Source organism: Orbicella franksi, chromosome 3 (genome assembly GCF_964199315.1).
Source record: "Orbicella franksi chromosome 3, jaOrbFran1.1, whole genome shotgun sequence".
Taxonomy (NCBI): domain Eukaryota; kingdom Metazoa; phylum Cnidaria; class Anthozoa; order Scleractinia; family Merulinidae; genus Orbicella; species Orbicella franksi.
In genome coordinates this window covers 14,366,623-14,380,000 of record NC_138147.1, presented here as the reverse complement: position 1 = coordinate 14,380,000, position 13,378 = coordinate 14,366,623, and the positions used below count along the sequence as shown (strand labels likewise).

Here is a 13,378-nt window from a genome sequence, read left to right as displayed (position 1 = left end):
AGCGTCAATGAAATCAGATGGAGACATAAGTGCAAGCATTTCTCCTTTTCCAGCGTTGAAGTGGGCTATATCAAGGATCTCCTAGTCTCTATCAATCCTGATAAGGCCACCGGATCTGACAACATATCACCACGGGTCCTTGCAGTGTCATCTGAGGCTCTGGGATGGGGGGGCTGGTGGGATTTGGGGGGGGGGGCACGCGAAAAAATGGCTTCAAAGGGGGGCTGCCCCAAAAAAATGAAGAAAAAGTTGGGGTCAAGCAATAAAAAAGCCATGAAAAAGTGGTATGAAGTTTTCATAAACTGATGAGAAATTCTCCTGCTCTTTTCACGAAATATAAACATCTTTAATATTCTGAAACAGTTTCAAAGTAAGAAGAAAAATTCTTAGCAACGTTTATATCAATCAAAACCAACTACAAATAACAGCACTTCAACAGCGACAAGTTTTTGATTGGTGAAATGTTGTTCTAGCGACTATTAAACTGCTGAGATCGTTTTCTTACTTTTAGTTGCAAAACAAAACTACCACAAACATTTCGTGCTATACGGCACTTTGTAATGCCTTAATATAGTTTGAATAAAACTCTTAAAAACATTGCCCGTAGCACATTTAACGCAGTGAAGAAATCAGTGGAGTACAGTTCACTGAAATAAGGTGTCTCCTTCCTCTTTCCTCCTCTACATTCTCTTCTTCCTCCTTGACATTCTCCTCTTCCTCTTCATCATTGTCGTCCTCCTCTTCATTATCATCTTCCTCTTCACTCGTATCATCCGTGTGATAATCTTCAGGATGCAGGATGCAGTACACCCTGTTCCTAACTTCCGGCTCAAGATTGGTAAGCATCCTGCTTCCTGCCACATTGCTAAAATAGTTTGCTTGGAGTAGGTAAGCGATTAATTTTGCATCCCGTCTAAACAGCATTGTTGCCACAGCTTAAACATTTATGCACGCTTCAGGGATTGTCAGGGAAGGGGGATAAAGAGGACAATTTGGAAGCTCTTTGTCAAGGGGATTTGCAATGCAGATGTGATACACGTGACAAATGCTGTTTTCTACCCGTTTGCGTTTTGTGTTCTTTGATTTCCGGCAGTTTTCTTAAGACGAGGAAGATGCAGACAAGTGGCCAGTTACAACACGCTCAGCACAAGCAATAACTAGGAGATCTGAAATTGACTTTTCATTCTTTTGAGAAATTTAGATGAGATGTGTGCAAAACAGCTTTCTTTATAGATTTGTAAATATTCACTTGTCAAGTGAAATGTAACAGTTAATATGACATCAAGATATGTGTAGTGGCATTTGAACGTATTAATCTATAAAACACCAGATGTAAATTTTTTTCGAGGTGGCCAGGTGGGGGGAGGGGTTCATCCCGAAAAAATTCCTTTTGAGGGGGGGTCATGTGAAAAAATTGGCAAGCTGGGGGGTCATTCAATTTCCCACTGACACTCCCCCAAATCCCACAGCTCCCTATCCCTTAAAAAATGAATGGTCCCCAACAAAGAACATTGTGTTGCAATTGCAGTGGATTTATCAAAAGCGTTCAACTCCGTGCCCCACAGCCTTCTACTCTCAAAGTTGAGTGGCTATAGTTTTTCTGACAGTGCCTTGTGTCTCACTTGCTCATATTTGTGTGGAAGAAAGCAACATGTTAAGATCGGAAATTCGTACTCAGACTGGAAAACAATCAAGCATGGAGTTCCTCAGGGGTCAGTCTTAGGACCACCTCTATTTAATTTACTTATTAATGATCTCATTTACTTTGTTGTTGATGCTAATTTGAGGCTATATGCTGTTGATACAACGCAATACTTATCAAACCACAATCCAAATGCTCTAGAGTTCACTTCACAGAATGATATGCTTCAATCATGGTTTAAGTGTAACTACTTAAGTGTAAATGAGGCAAAAACCAAAGTGTTATCATTGGGCGACAATCTAACATTACGGGCGATTTTAATGTTTTGATTTAAAAAGAAGAGGAGAAATTAACAGGGAAAAAAAGGGCTGAAGTCATGTCGAACTCAACTCACGACAAAAAATACCTGCTCTCAGTCCGCGTAGCGCTTTAACTGCTTGCGCTGAGGCAACAACATAAATAGAAGGGCAATACACATGGAATGTGTTACAATATGGACACAATAGATTGTTTATTGACGTTGATATGATTCACGTGACATTTGATCATAGTATGATTGGCATCACTTATATATTCAATTCTCTCGATAGCTCACTGAACGTGTAAGATCACGAAAGTAAGAGACCTGATTAAAAGCACTTTCGATTGACTCCTGAAGAGCCGTTTGTACGTCTCCTGATAGTGGACAAAACCGAACGTGTTACATGGTGGCAGCGGGTGGTAGGATTTCATTCTGAAAATGGTAACAAGTTCTTCAACGGCTGCAACCTCAACGACAACTACAGCAACAGCTGGGACTGGGACAGCACCCATCACGCACACTACTATGTCCTCTCCAGCGCATGGCCTTAAACCCCCTGGAAAGCTCAACACTTCAGGGAATCTGGCAGACGCTTGGAAATCCTACAAACAGGTATGGGAGAATCATTCTCTAATTTCTGGGCTAAACTCGCAAACAGAGGACTACAAGGTCACATTCTTTCTGCATTGTGTCGGGACGGAAGGACTTAAAATTTACAATGGCTTCCAATTCGAAAATGAAAACGACAAGAAGATTCTGAACAAGGTTCTAGAAAAGTTTGACGAGTTTACACTGGGCCAAACTAATGAAACTTATGAACGATATATATTCAATAGTTGCAACCAAGAAGCACAAGAGTCCATTGATGCTTATGTCACTGCCCTTCGCAATCTAGTTAAGTCATGCAATTTCTGCGGTTGCATGCGTGACACTCTGATCAGAGATCGTATTGTTCTAGGCGTAAACAACAATACCATAAGAAAGAAGCTTCTGTAAGTGCAAAGTCTCACCCTCAAACAATGCATAGATATTTGTAGAAGTGATGAAGCCACTGCGACCCAGTTAAAAGCCATTTCTGGGGACGATAGCGTGCATAAAATAAGAGATTGGAGACGACCTGGCAAGAAAGATAAACACCCCTCACACGATGGGAAGAATGATCGGAATGTACCACTGAAACCTCCTGGCAAATCTCACAAGAAGTGTCTATTCTGTGGAGGTGAACACCCACTGAAAAAGGAGAAATGTCCAGCCTGGGGACAGAAATGCTCTGGATGTGGCGGCTGAAACCACTTTAAAAGTGTTTGCAAGAAATCCAAATCCCGAGGAGTCCATGGAATCTCCGACCAACCTGAAGACGTGTCATCAGAAGAGAGCGACATCGAGCTTCTAGCTGGAGTTGCTATGGATTCTCAAGAATCTGGCGTCCATGCTGTTCGTCACGCTAAAGAAATTTACGCTGAGATGCTTATCGATGACAGAAAGGTCAACCTTCAAATTGACTGTGGAGCATCAATCAACATCATCCCGGTGAAACACGCAACAGGTCACGAAATCCAGCCAACCACGAAAACTCTGCGAATGTGGAATGGATCTCAAGTGAAACCCATAGGAATGACAAGGCTCATCATGCGTAACCCGAGAACAAGGAAGAAGTACTCCGTAGAATTCGTCGTTGTCGAAAGCAATTTAACACCTTTGATCGGCGCGAGAGCGGCTCAACAAATGGGGCTAATCACCATTCATGATGAAAATTTCATTGCAGCCTCACCTCCTCCAAAGGAAAATGAGCTACAAGTTAAACAGATAACAGCCGAAGAAGTCATAAAGCAATACTCAGACGTATTTGACCATCCGTTGGGAACCTTTCCCGGTGAAGTCCACTTAAAAGTTGACGATAGCATTAAACCTGTCATCACCCCGACGAGACGAGTTCCTACGGCACTAAAAGATGACTTGAAGGAAGAACTAAATCGATACGTCGCACAAGGAATCCTTGCACCTGTGGAAGAGCCAACACCGTGGGTAAGCAGTCTGGCAGTCGCTACTAAGAAATCAGGTGCGCTGAGAGTGTGTATCGATCCACAGCCATTGAACGAGGCGTTAAAAAGAGAAACTTACCAGATACCTGTACTGGATGAAATTCTGCCAGAATTATCTCAAGCCAAGGTCTTCTCCACTGTCGACCTGCGTTCAGGATATTGGCACTGTGTTCTCGACCAAGAGTCAAGCCTACTCACGACGTTTGCAACACCATTCAGAAGATACCGCTGGTGCCGATTGCCCTTCGGTTTGTCAGTCTCGTCTGAAATCTTCCAAAAGCGTGTAAACCAAGCACTAGAAGGCTTGAGCGGTGTTCTTAACATCGCAGATGACATCCTAGTATATGGCGTTGGAAACAGCGAACAAGAAGCAGTCGCAGATCACAACAGGAACCTCCAAGCCTTACTGAAAAGATGTCGTGAGCACAACATTGCCCTTAACAGAGATAAGCTAAAGCTCAGGCAAAAAGAAGTGTCTTTCATGGGTCACATACTAACGAGTCATGGTGTGAAGATGGACCCAGAGAAAGGGAAAGCTATTCAAGAAATGCCGAGGCCTGAAGACATTGAAGGCATACAAAGACTTAACGGATTCATCAATTACCTTGCGAAGTTTTTACCTGGATTGGCCGATGTTACGGAACCACTGCGGCGACTAACAAGAAAAGATGTGGAATGGCAGTGGACAGAGGAACAGGAGAAATCATTCGAAGAAATCAAGAGGCTTGTGACCACGGCTCCTATACTAAGCTACTACGACCCCAAAGCAGAGCTCGAGATACAATGCGACGCAAGCCAAAAGGGTCTCGGAGCTGCACTCCTTCATAAGGCAAAGCCAATCGCCTATGCAAGCCATGCACTCACTGATACTGAGGAGAGATACGCCCAAATCGAGAAAGAAATGTTGGCGATAGTGTTCTCTCTCGAGAAGTTTCATCAGTACACCTTCGGACGACCAGTCACAGTGAGAAGCGATCACAAGCCACTAGAATCTATCCTCAAGAAGCCTCTATCATCCACACCTCGCCGACTTCAAGGCATGATGATGAGACTTCAAAAGTACAACATCAGTGTACACTATGAATGTGGGGCGAAGATGTACATAGCTGATCTATTATCCCGAGCGTACCTCCCTGAAGTAGGATGCGAAGATGACAAAGAATTTGAGTTAGTAAACATGGTCAAGGCCCTCCCCATCAGTGACCGGAGGATAAAAGAGATCACGCAAGAAACAGACACTGACCAAACACTACAGGTGGTAAAGTCCCTAATCCTCAAGGGATGGCCAGATGACAAGGGCGATCTACCGGTACAAGCAACCCCCTACTACAGCCTAAGAGATGAGCTAACAGTCCAAGACGGATTGATCTTTAAAGGAGAAAGACTAGTGATCCCTGCCACTCTACGGAAAGAGATGAAAAACAAGATTCACTCCTCACACATGAAATTATAATAATAATATTTAATATTTCTAAGGTGCAAATTAACATGTGAATATGATCAAATGCGCATGGGAATCGAATCGTGTCTGTGACGAGCGAGAGACTACGTCTTCTGGCCCGGAATGTCTGCAGAGATCAAACAACTAGTCGAAGCATGTGAAACCTGTAGGACGTTTGAGAAAAGTCAACAGAAAGAAACCCTCCTACCGCATGAAGTACCATCACGACCCTGGGAAAAGGTGGGAACAGACCTTTTCGAATTCAAAGACAAGAACTACCTAGTAACAGTCGACTACTACAGTAACTTTTGGGAAGTGGACAAACTACCTGAGACTAAGGCAAGCACCGTCGTCTTGAAACTCAAGAACCACTTCGCCAGATATGGATGTCCAGATACAGTTGTATCCGACAATGGGCCACAGTTCTCCAGCAAAGAATTTGTTACGTTTGCTCAGACCTGGGAATTCGAACATAGCACCATCAGTCCAGGAAACAGCAAAGCGAATGGAAAGGCTGAGTCCGCCGTAAAGACAGCAAAGAGACTCCTTCGCAAAGCATGTAAAGCTGGTTCTGACCCCTACTTGGCGATCTTAGACCATCGCAACACACCTACACAAGGAGTGGGATCCAGCCCAGCCCAGCGCCTTATGAGCCGGAGAACGAAGACCCTGCTACCAGCAACGAGCAAGCTTCTGCAGCCGCAAGCCAGCGAACCATCTGATGAGCGAGAAAAACTCGTTGAGCGCCAAGATCGACAGAAGTACTATTTCAACCGCCCAGCCAAAGATCTTCATCCCCTCGACAAGGGTGACGTAGTGCGGATGAAACCACTCCATCTGGGCGAGAAAAAGTGGCGCAAAGTACTGGTAATCGAGAAACGTGACCAGCACTCATACACAGTTGAAACAGCAGATGGTGGAGTGTACCGTCGCAACCGCGTACAGCTTCGAAAGACCCAAGAGCAACCACCTATAATCCAACAGCACAATGAACCGCTTCTGCTAAGCAACCCAAAGCCGAGCAAGCCAACTGATAGATCCGAAACACTTCCTGCGACCATTCCGCCGCCAGAGCCAACTTGTGAATCAAATGGATCAGGTGTCAACCCTCACCAATGACCCTGAGGCCTGCACGTGTTCGAAGGCCTCCAGAACGTTTTAAAGATTATGTGTGCTACTGAACATTGCATGATTGTCAAGCTTACAGTTATATCTTATATGTTTTAGCATTTCTTTATTTTGTTCGTCTAAATTTTATTTTTGTTTTTTTTTAAAGAGAAAGGATGTTACAATATGGACACAATAGATTGTTTATTGACGTTGATGATTCACATGACATTTGATCATAGTATGATTGGCATCACTTATATATTCAATTCTCTCGATAGCTCACTGAACGTGTAAGATCACGAAAGTAAGAGACCTGATTAAAAGCACTTTCGATTGACTCCTGAAGAGCCGTTTGTACGTCTCCTGATAGTGGACGAAACCGAACGTGTTACAGAATGTTATTAATTAAAGTTGTATTTCGATGCGACCTTGAACGGTTTATTTTAGCACTAGAAGCATCGACAGTACAGGCTATTTTAATGTTTTGGTTTCAAAAAGAAGAGTAGAAATTAACAGGAAAAAAGGGCTGACATTGTGTCGAACTAGACTCATGAAAAAAGATACCAACTCTCGGTCTGCGTAGCGCTTTAACCGCTTGTGCTGTTAGTCGCTTGCCAATGGAGCTTCATAGCAGGATCTCGACAACGTCTCGAGTGGGAAACAGCGAACTAATCCACAAACACAGTCAACACTTTCGACCATGTGCTTTCTTGTTTATTACACTTATACCGCAAGGGCTTATGGGAGTTACAACTCTATGGGGATTATGGGTCACGACCCTCACACTCTCCTCCCCTCAAAAAAATGTCCTACGTGACATTTCAAAACTTAACTGCTCACAATATCTCTGAGTCCTACAAATCCTACACGTAATACTGTTGGTAGACATAAATTGACTTCCTATCTGTGGGTTGAGCAGGTCCACAGAATGCACGATAAACAGCTAACCTTCAAGTTATCACACTTTGCAAAAGTGTGGACAAAAGTCCTTGTTCCTTCAATGATAGCACAAAGTACTTATAATGTCAATGCAGACATGTTCACTTGGTCCTATTTTTCGCTAAACAACAAAGATAAAAAAATGTTCACATGGTGTCTTGGTAATGGTTTAGATATCCTCCTAGACTGTTCTAGTGATTACCAGCTAACTGGATACAAAGGCATAGTTGCAAATCCATACTGTGGACAGTACCAAAGTGGTTGGTGGTGTGGTGCCATACCTAGCCACATTGGAGGCAGATTTGGTGCAGCTGAAACCATATGTATGTTAGTAGTTACTCCTGGATAGAATGAAAGCTGGCCAGGGACATCATACATCATACAGAAGGTGGTCTTCTGATTTGTGGCTGTCGGGTTTTGATGGGTTCAGATGTAGGAGACTGGGACTGCTCAGGTTCTACATGAGGTGTGTACTCATTCTGCAAGTCATTGCTAGATAGCTCAGGTTCTACTTCCAGTAAGTGGTCAGCAGTACCATCGGTAGCCACAGAATCCTGTGTACTTAACTCTTCTGTTTCTGGGTGTTCATCAGTGTTACTCAGATGTTCGACCTACAGTTGGTTAGCTGTGAAGGATGGGATGTCTTCATCATCGTGTGCCTGACTGACCGTACACGTTGTTTGATTCAACTGCTTACTGAGCTGGGACGAAGGCTTTTGATTCCGCCGTCTAGCACTGTCTTTATCCCTGGGTATTACATCAGCCTTTTCCACTAGCAAGTATGTACAAGGTAACAGTAAGTTGGGTGCAGCACTCTTTTCTTTGTCCCAGACTCGGATCGGACTTCGTATACTGGGGTGTCTTGACCTTTTTGTTCTACGACGATATACACTTCATTTTCCCAATATGATCTCAGCTTTCCTGGACCTCCTTGTTCACTTATGTTTCGGACAAGCACTCTATCACCTGGTTCCAACACAATCCTACGCACCTTCTTTTCATACTGGGTCTTCCCATGCTGGGCATTCCACTCTGCAGTTTCTGAGGCAATCTTGTACGCCTCTGACATAGCATTTCTCCACTTCTTGACATACTCTGGGTAGGAACCGAACTCTCTCCCGAACAGTAGGAAGAATGGTGCGTAACCCATGGCATCATTCTTTGTACAGTTGTATGCATGTACCACTTTATTCAGATGATCGTGCCATCTTGACTTGTGCTTTTCAGGCAGAGTCCGGAGCATGGATAGGAGTGTCCTATTGAATCTTTCTACTTGTCCATTTCCTTGCGGATGATATGGTGTTGTTCTAGAGCGATGGGCTCCAATAAGTTTGTCTAAGTTGTAAAACAGTTTATTTTCAAATTTACCGCCCTGATCATGGTGGATTGTTTCTGGGAGTCCAAACCACAAAATGAAGTCATTGTATATCTTTTCTGCAGCTGTTTTTGCAGACTTGTCTTTGGTTGCATAAGCCTGAGCGTATCACGTGAAATGATCCATAACAACCAAAATGTATTCATGACCTCTTGTACTTGCTTCAAGGTAGAGAAAATCCACTGATACCATCTGAAAGGGCGCTGTGGTAATGATGGGTTGCAATGGCTCTCGTTGTTTCATTGCAGGTGGTTTGTGTTTCAAACATCAACAGACTTTAGTAACATAGTGTGTTATGTCTTCCTTCATATTGGGCCAGTAGAACCGTGACTTAGCTAGGTCAAATACTCTTTCTACGCCTAAGTGGCCCATGTCTTCATGGAGTTCTTTAAAGATGGTCAGACGAAGCTGCCGCAGTAACACAACTTGTTGATTCAGGCTCGTTTTATGGTACAAGATATTGTCACTTCCTAAAGATAGTTTGTTCCACGTAAGTAACATCTGCTGAACTTCCCTTGATTCACCTTTATTCTCCTTTACTGAGGGACGTTTTCCTATCTTAACAAGATGCACAACTCTACTTATCACAGGGTCTAATGCTTGAGCTTGCCTAAGGTCAATGTGCTGCTGTATGCTAGGACTGTTGTAGTCATCATCAATGGCAGTTATTGAATCTGTCAGGGCCGTTAACCATGGAAGATCGCCTTGGCTTTGAAGTCGCACAGAACAGATGGCAGCTTGTACAACCTCAGCGGGGGTGGATCCAGAGTAGTTTAAGTGATTTGCAGAAATCACTCAAATGTTTCCAAATATTTGTGTTCGTTATTTCTCAGGTTCTTTATGTAGTTCAAGAAATCAATTATCCTTCTTGTTTTATTGTTTAACACAAAATAAAACAAACAAAAAAATGTCGTATCTCGTTATTCTGTCGATTACGCAGCAAATCCAGCCCTTCCCGAGCGAATTTGACAAGTCTCTGTTTGCGCACTTTCATCCTTTGTTGATACTCCTGAGATCAACAAAAAAATTCGTAGTCACGACTGGAAAAAATGTGTACGCAGTGAGTGGGACTGGGTGGTATATGGATCTTTTCACAAATCACTCAAAACCCTCTCTGATTGGCCAGAAACACTCACATTGTCTTGCGAACTACTCAAACTCAGTTTTGATTGGCTATCCAGGCCGCAAACTACCGTGGAAACTACTGACAATCCTATACAAAGGGAAACCTCTCCCCGAAAGTCCTTTGTTTGTTTTTGTTCAGATTAGTACAGAGTTCATCAGTAACTTGCTACGGAGGAAGAGGGGATTTCAATTTACAAAACAAGTTACTATGGTTCGAGGCGATCCAGTTTGCCGAAAGGAGGACTGCTCTGTGACTAATATTGGCTTGGTTTTCAAGGAAACGAAAAAATATTCAGACCAGGACAAGCTCAGGTTAATAGAGAATGTTTGGAAACCAGGTGAGGTATTTGAGTTCCCAGTGTCAGTGGAATGTTCAAATTCTAAGTACCATTTTGTGTGGGGTTGGCTAACAAGATTTCCCTGGCTAGCATACTCTAAATATCTTGAAGGTGCCTTTTGTTTACCGTGTGTTTTGTTTGGAGTCCAGTGTGGGCAAAATATGAATAAACTAGACAAATTGTACAAGTCTTCACTAACACTTTCGATGTCCGCCATTTCACGTTTTACCAAACACACGAGCAGGAAATGTGAAATGCATAATTTAGCAGTGATTGCAAAGGAGAATTTTCTGAGAAATATGAGAAGAGACGCGGTCCCAATTGATCAGCAGATTAACAACTTACTTCAACAACTAATCAACAGAAATCGTGAAATTCTGAAATCCCTTTTCAAAACAATAATTTTCTGTGGTAAAAACAACATAGCCCTCAGAGGTAGACGAGATGATGATCCACAAAATGCCAGTCTTTCCGGTAATTTCCAGGCACTGTTAGAATTTCGAATTGACAGCGGCGACCAAACACTGTAACATCACCTGAAAACTGCACCCAGAAATGCCACATATATTTCTAAAACCATTCAAAATGAGATGATTAAAACTGTGGGCGCTATCATACTGAATAATTTGTCACAGGAAATCAGGGATAGCAAATATTTTTCTATTATGTCTGACAAAGCAGCTGACATCAAATAAAGAAAATCTTTCAGTTGTGATCAGATTTTTCGATTCGACCAAAGCAGTCAGAGAAGAATTTGTGGGATTTTACCTTTGTGAGGATGGAACAACAGGAGCAGCTATGACAGATTAATAACTGGTGCTGTAACTGATTTAGGTCTTCCTATGGATGACTGTCGTGGCCAGTGTTATGATGGTGCGGGCAATATGTCTGGCCACTTGAATGGAGCTTCATCCCTAATTAGGGCTGAACATGATGAAGCTATTTACATTCACTGTACGAACCACAGGCTTAACTTGTGTGTTGCTGACAGATGCCAATTACCACTTGTTACAAACATGATGGGTGTTGTAAGAAAGCTCTCCAAATTTTTTGACAATTCTCCAAAGCGACAGCAGCATTTGATCAGCAGGATTAGAGAATTAATGCCTGCTGCCAACCACTTTGTTCTGGTAAATGTGTGTTGAACAAGGTGGATTGAGCGCATTGATGGTATGGACCGAATCGTGGAGCTTCTTTACCCAGTTGTGGCTACACTTGAAGACATTTCAATCAACAGAAATGCTCCTAACCATGGGAACTGGAATCAAACCAGCAGAAATGATGCACAAGCCTTAATTAATGCAATCACATTTTCCTTTATTGTTACTCTTGCTATTGTGAGACACATTTTAGACTTAACCAGACCACTCACAGTTAGTTTACAAAAGAAAGCAATGGATCTTCTCAAAGCAAAAGAGGAAATTGTTCTGTTAAAATCAGCCTTAACAGATATGCAAACTGACATTGATAGTAGACACCATACTCTCTATGAAGAGGCTGTTACCCTCGCAAGACGTATTTCAGTACAGCCAAGCACGTCCAGGATAACTCAAAGGAGAGTTCACAGAAACAATGCACCAGCCCCAACCCCTGAAGACTATCACAGGATTAATCTTACAAGAGACTTCCTCAACCATGCTCTCATGAAACTGGAAACCAGATTTGAAGATGCTGTTTTTGTGTGCTACAAAGGATTTTCAGTGATTCCTTCTATTTTGTTGGCTACTGACCCCACTTGGAAGGATAATGTTAGGGAATTTTGTAACTATTACAGACAGGATATCCCTAATTATGAAGGTTTACCAGCAGAGCTTTTGTTGTGGGAAAGAATGTGAAAGGGGAGAAATGATAGAAGAGAAGACATCCCTGACAGCAAAGATGCCACCCAGGAACAAATTGACAAGGGTGCTTATGTGAATATATACACTATACTTCAAATATTGATAACCATCCTATTTCATCAGCATCTTGTGAAAGGTCTATCTCAACCCTCAGAAATCTGAAGACTTATTTGAGAAATACAATGGTCCAGGATAGGCTGAATGGATTAGCACTGATGCATGCCCATAGAGAAATGGAATTAGACATTGAACAAATTCTAGATTTATTTGCTAATTTACATCCTCGGAGAATGAGAATGGACAATATTTTAAGTGAATAATTTTGTACCAGACAGTCACTAGTGTTTCCAGAGTACTCGTGAGTTATGTTCCATCAGGATTTATGTAATCCTTAAACTGATGGAGACCAGTACAGATACATAACTGGTGTCTATGGTACAATTGTATTAACACTAATATCTGGACAAAAACCCATTCTTCAATAGTTTTAAGAGTTATGTTTCCACTGACACTGGGTGCTCAAAAAGCTGAAATGGTTTTTACATATTCTCTCATTCTGAGCTTATTGGACCACATCACCTTATACACTGATCTATAAGGCTGAAAATTCAGGTATGATTCCAACTGATCAGTTTTGCTGTTACATTTTCACAACAATGATGTCTTTTAATATTCACTAATAAATCTTGATATTTTTTCTCCTCTTCCTCCTCTTTGACTGAGAAGATTCCCATTGGAGAGTTATTTCCACTCTCACAAGCATCCTGGAAGCTTGGATTGAAGATTGCATTAGTGAAGCTTGTGTAAAAGGTTGGTGATCATTTCATTCAAATAAACCTTTTACAGTTTTAAAGGATTTAGCACTGGAGAGTTTTATTAAATTCAAAAATACATTTAGGCTGTAAGGTGTTTACACACAAAATGATCTTTTGTAGAGAATTATGTCTTCCTGATCAGAAGGTGCTGTTAAATGTGTCTGTATGGCTTGAAGTGCTCTCAGAATGCAGGAAAATTGCATTCTGAGAGCACTAAAATTCCAAATTTTCTTGGGCTAAGTTGGTACAAATCACTCAAGTGAAATCCTGGATCCACCCCTGCTCAGAGCTACTTCCTTGAGAACATGTTTGTATGTAGTCCTCAATGTTTAACAGCAGTTGTGACAATGTGTCAGCATCATTATTGGACTTCCCAGGACCGTATTTGATTTGAAACCTGTAATCTGCT

At 42.2% G+C, this 13,378-nt stretch overlaps 1 pseudogene; it reads left to right on the top strand.

Moving 5' to 3' along the window:
- Window positions 1-10,903: 10,903 nt before the first annotated feature.
- On the top strand, window positions 10,904-12,148 carry LOC145481421 (52 kDa repressor of the inhibitor of the protein kinase-like; annotated as a pseudogene).
- Window positions 12,149-13,378: the final 1,230 nt, after the last annotated feature.